The 6,000-nt window shown below is 41.8% G+C and overlaps 1 protein-coding gene across 2 annotated transcripts in view; it reads left to right on the top strand.

Annotated features, from left to right (window-relative positions):
- The first annotated feature begins 890 nt into the window (after positions 1–890).
- Positions 891–6,000, top strand: part of LOC140190250 (proto-oncogene tyrosine-protein kinase LCK-like) — a 103,174-nt gene continuing 98,064 nt past the window's right edge. Inside the window, exon 1 of one of the 2 annotated variants that reach the window (XM_072246817.1) lies at positions 891–1,004. The gene's annotated coding sequence lies outside the window, so the exon portion shown is untranslated. Of the gene's footprint in view, positions 1,005–1,239; positions 1,447–6,000 lie in introns of those variants that run through there. The other variant, XM_072246816.1, reaches the window with a different exon arrangement.

Here is a 6,000-nt window from a genome sequence, read left to right as displayed (position 1 = left end):
TGTGCTGGGGCAGCAGGCTGAGCTTAGCAAACACCAACAGAATCAACAAACTCATTTGTAAGGCCAATGATGTTGTGGGGATGGAACTGGGCTCTCTGACGGTGGTGTCTGAAAAGAGGATGCTGTCTAAGTTGCATGCCATCTTGGTCAATGTCTCCCATCCACTACATAATGTACTGGGCCAATAGGCTGGTCCTGGACTTATTTCATAATTTACTGGCATAATTTACATATTACTATTTAACTATTTATGGTTTTATTACTATTTATTATTTATGGTGCAACTGTAATGAAAACCAATTCCCCCGGGATCAATAAAGTATGACTATGACTATGACTATGACTATTCAAAATCATTTGCTAGTTTGCATCAGTCGCAAGGATTTTACTGAATACCCAAAGTAACAGTACTAAGCACTTTGTCATTGCTGTTTGGATGAATATCATATGTTTTATAAATAAAGTTCCTTATTCAGAGCATTGAAATCATTTTATATTTCACATACATCTCTAACATTACATTTAAAATATAATAAAGTTCAAAGCTCAAAATACATTTATTATCAAAGCATGCATAGGTTATGCAACCTTAAGATTCATCTTCTTACAGGGAGCCACAAAACAAAGAAACACAAAATAACCCATCAAAAAAAGAACATCAAACACCCAATGCACAGAAAAAAGGAACAAATCATGCAATCAGTAAAAGCAAGCAAATAGCGTTCAGAACTGAGGCCCTCGAGAGTGTCCACCAAGAGTGACATGAGGCCACAGCTCCGGCTCAGTGCAGAGGCGTGTAGACGTCACAAGGCAGAGAGCCTATAGCCTGGTAAAGCGTAGATATTGACTGTATATTAGAATGATTAGTACAGTTCAGCAGCTAGCGGAGACGATGGAGAAGTGGGGGGCCGCAGAGGTACAGTAAATGAAGGTCACAAGTGGGTCAAGAGCAGAAAAAGATTGAGAAGCATTGTTCTACCAGGAACCCACTGGTGCTCCTGAACGTAAGTGAAGCTTTTTTTTTGGCACATTGCTACCTTTTAGATGGATCTCCTGTAGTTTTCTGGGGCCCTTTGTTGCGGGGTTGAGAAACACATGCACCTGCAAGAGAGAGAGAGAGAGAGACCCCGAATATCAGGCTTCACACAGCCTTCTCTAGCTGTCTGGTATTGTTCACTTCAACAGGATGTGGTTGGTCGCCACATGCTACTTGTACAGATCGGTTGATCTGTACCAGAAGACAAAGCATCTGAGGTAAATGTGATGCTCGGTGAGATCGTGGCGTGAGGTGAGGTGGCAGCAACTTGTGGGGAATTCAATGGAGTTCCTGCACTGAGACCGTAGTTGCTTAATTCAGAGCCCTTAAGGGAAAAGACAACCCAGCGTTTCACCACCTTGTGTGAACAATACCATGTAGAGGAGATATCGTTCACAAGAAAATAAAAGGTATGTTGAACGTTCTTGTGGAAACTGGGTTGTATCTTACACTGGGCTTAGTGAACACTGCTGTATGTTACAACCAAAGTCAGCTTACTTAGCTGGTAATCCACACAAAATGCTGGAGGAACTCGGCAGCTCGAGCAACTTCTATGGAAATGAGTAAGCAGCCGACACTTTGGGCCGAGACCCTTCTCTTTAACTTCCAGCATCAGCTGATTTTCTCGTTTGACATTTAGGTAATGTTCTTCGTGTTTCTGAACGAAGTGCAGTTGATACTATCATTGCAGTTACCTGATTCTCCCTGGGCTTTAGAATAATGATACTATTCGTATCAATTCATTGAAGGTGTCACAACCATTAGACATTTTTTTTAAAAATTGAGTTTTTTGATGTCAGCCAGTATGTGAACTGCATTTTCTCTTTTTCTTGGTGTCACCTCCTGGGTCTGCGTTGTCCTCGGATTAATTACCTTTTCCGTCTAATTGTTTGACTTTGCACCAGCTCTGGTTCTCCATTTAGTTTTGCAAGGATCACAGGGATTCTTAAACTCTTTGTATTTATCACTTTTATTTGATTTGGGATAATTTAATCAGCACGGGATTGTCAATGTCCAGAATTCTTATGCGCCCCGGGGTGTATTTCAGGGGGGGAATGCCAACCCCTGTTTGTTGGGTTGTCGTGGTTTCTTCTTGGGTGAAACTCGGACTTAGTTGGTGATTTCAGTCCGTCAAGATCCAGTCTTGTTTGCCTGAGCTCTTGATGATTTCTGTAATAAACCTTCAGTTTTATTTGAATTGCAAAAGTCTCTGTGGTTCCTGCTTGAGTTCGTTACTGATCCTCACAGAAGGGATCTACTGTCATTTATCATGGTGTTAACTCCGTGTGTGTCTCAGTGAAACTGGCAAATGTAGCCTCAAGCTGCTCACTGTCAGTGCGTTCAATTTGAACTCCTTTAACTCTGTCCTGTCTCGCCACTGTGTTACCGAAAGCACCCCCATCAATGGCGATGACACTCATATGTATTCTGAAAGCCAAATTGTTGCCTTTTATTTCACTTAATCTCATCCTGTTTTTATCTAACATTCCCCTCCTGCTGGAATCCAGAGGTTTAGACTCACTGAATTGGCCTTCACACTAACAGGGATCAGGGCAATTGTTACACATTTTGAAGAAAGTGGTGATCAGGGAGAATGATAATATATTCACTGATAATGTTATAACCACAGATGAAATTATACTACGATTTTTAATATTTCTTCCTTTAATACAAGTTTGTAAAATGATAAAAACGTTGACATTTGAAAGACTGCCGATAACTTCTAAACATTAAAATCGAAAAGTTACTCCTGTCATGCAAACAATCACCAAACAAAATGGTTCCCCAGAGAGACGGACATGGCGATTAATCTGAAGAGTAAAGGAAATGAAAATGGTATCGACTTTTAATCCACACTGATAATATTGAAGTTGCAATGTGGAGGACCATAAAAATATATAATCAATATTCTAATGCTGGTGTCCAACTCTTACTATAATCAAGCAGTTACATGTAACACAGTCCACAGATGTACTGTAAAATATAATGCATAGTTCTGATCTATGAAAACAAGAGGAAGCTATTCTCGTAGAGCAATAGGTGTTATTGACAAAATTCTTTTTGTTTGCCAAGACTTCAAATCTGATATCTGTTTGAGATTCCACTTTGCACAGCAGATCCAGACGTCTCTTGTCTTTGCTGGTTGAAAGGTGAAATGTTTAAGGGGAATGTGAGGGGAACCTTCTTCACTCAGAGGGTGGTGAGAGTGTGGAACGAGCTACCAGCATAAGTGGTGCATGCGAGCTCGATTTCAAAGTTTAGGAGAAGTTTGGATAGGTACATGGATGGTAGGAGTATGGAGAGCTATGGTCCTGGTGCAGGTCAATGGGAGTAGGCAGTTTAAATGGTTCGCTGTGGGCTAGATAGGCTGAAAGGCCTGTTTCTGAGCTGTACCTTTCAATTACTCTAAACTGTCTAGAGGGTTTCTGCTGCAATCTTAAACTGCCTTAGTGACCTTGACCTCTTAGACACTTCTCCATTCCATTTATTCACAGAGTTCATGGAAGACTATACTTTGTATTAAAAATTGACAAATACCTTTCATTATAGACTCTACAAGCGTACTTGATTTTAGAAACTCTATCAGAGTTCCCACCTGGGGTAAAAAAACTGAGAGATTTTAAATTCCCAGACTGGAGAGTTTTTTTAGGAATGGATTTTACCGTGAACTATTTTAACAATATTTCTTTACATAATGGCAGTCATGTTGATTGGTATTTCGTGGCCCTTCACAAAATCAATAAAAGAATTGATCCAGGACAAATCTAAAGACAGGAGGGAATACAAGAGATTCTGCAAATGCTGGAAATCTAGAGTTACACACACATAACATGCTGGAGAAACTCGGCAGGTCAGGCAGTACTTATTGTGCGTTATGTGCCATGTCGTATGACATGGGCGATCATGGTCTTTACATGAACATGATTGTTCTTGGCAAATTTTTCTACAGAAGTGGTTTGCCATTGCCTTCTTCTGGGCAGTGTCTTTACAAGACTGGTGACCCCAGCCATTATCAATACTCTTCAGAGATTGTCTGCCTGCTGTCAGTGGTTGCATAACCAAGACTTGTGATGTGCACCGGCTGCTCGTACGACCATCCACCACCTGCTCCCGTGGGTTCATGTGACGCCGATGGGACAGGGGATAGGATGCTAAGCAGGTGCTACATCTTGCCCAAGGGTGACATGCAGGCTAGCAGAGGGAAGGAGCACCTTACACCTCCTTTGGTAGAGACATACCTCCACCCCACCACCCAGCATCTATGGAGAGGAATAAACATAAGACACAGTAGCAGAACCAGGCCACTCAGTCCATCAAGTTGGTGCTGGACACCATCTATTCCAGCAGAGTCAGGAGGAAAGCAATCAGCATAACCAGAGACACCACACACCCCGGCCACTCCCTGTTTGACCCGCTGCCTTCCAGCAAAAGGTTCAGGACACTAAAAGCCAGAACAAATAGACTGAGGAACAGCTTCTATCCCAGAGCTGTGGCATCCATCACACCACTCCACAGAACAATGACTGAAATTGTCAGCACACACAAGGACTCAGATACTTGCACTAACGGCACTTTGTGCATTACTGTGATATTCTGGTGCTGCTACAAATTATTGTCTGCTACTTATCTATTTAATACTGTTTTTCTATTACTGTCTTGTTTTTATCTACTGCTTTATTTCATTGCCTGAGAGGAAGCCAAACAAAGTTTCATTGTACCTATGTATAATGACAATAAAGATCATTCAAATTCGAATCCAAAATTCAAATTCAAAGTTCATCCTGCCATTCAACAACAGCTGATCTATTATCCCTCTCAATCCCATTTTCCTGCCTTCTCACTGCATCCTTTGACATCCTGACTAATCAAAAACCCATCAACCTCTGCTTTAAAAGACCCAATGACTTGGCCTCCACAGCTGCCTGTGGCAGTGAATGCCAAAGATTCACCACCCTCTGGCTAAAGAAATTCCTCCTCATCTTTGTTCTAAAGGGTTGTCCTTCTTTTCAGAGCTGTTCCCTCTGGTCCTAGACTTCCTCACTATAGAAAAATCCTCTCCATGTCCACAGTATCTAGACCTCTTGAATATTTGGTAGGATTCAATGAGATCCCCCTCCCGTCATTCTTTTAAACTCCAGTGAGTACAGGCCCAGAGCCATCAAATGCTCTTCAGAAGTTAACCCTTCCATTCCTGGATTTGTTTCTCCTCTGGAGCCTCTCCAATGTCAGTGCTTCATTTCTTAGACTCACAAAGTTTTCAGGATTCAGTCTGGATGAAGGGTCTCGGCTAGAAATGCTGACTGCTTAATCCTCTTCATAGATGCTACCTGACCTGCTGAGCTTCTCCAGCACTTTGTGTGTAAAGTAGGAGGAAAATTGACTTGAAAGTTGGACAAGGCATTGGTTTGGGGAAGAGAGGAGAAGATGGAGAAATGGACAGAGGGAATTAGAATTAGGTCTAATATCACTGGCATATGCCATGAAATTTGTTAACTTTGTGACAGCAGTACAATGCAGTACATAATGATAGAGAAAAAACTGTGAATTAGAGTAAATATATACTGTATATTACAATAGTTAAATTAAATAAGTGCAAAAATAAAAAATATAAAAATGTAGTGAGGTGGTGTTCATGGGTTCAATGTCCATTCAGAAATCTGATGGCAGAGTGAAGAAGCTGTTCCTGAATTGTTGAGTGTGTGTCTTCAGGGTCCTGTACCTCCTCCCTGATGGTAGTAATGAGAAGAGGGGTCTTCGGACTCCTGTACCTCCTTCCTGATGGTAGCAATGAGAACAGGGCATGAGTGACAGGACTCCTTAATGATGGATGCTGCCTTTTTGAGGCATCGCTCCTTGACGATGTCCTGGATACTATGGAGGCCAGTGCCCATGATGGTGCTGACTGAGTTCACAACTCTCTGCAGCTTATTTCGATCCTGTGCAATGCCTCCCCCCAACCCATA

Source organism: Mobula birostris, chromosome 29, assembly GCF_030028105.1.
Source record: "Mobula birostris isolate sMobBir1 chromosome 29, sMobBir1.hap1, whole genome shotgun sequence".
Classification (NCBI taxonomy): Eukaryota; Metazoa; Chordata; class Chondrichthyes; order Myliobatiformes; family Myliobatidae; genus Mobula; species Mobula birostris.
The sequence above is the reverse complement of the archived record's forward strand: the minus strand, read 5'-3'. Positions and strand labels throughout refer to the sequence as shown.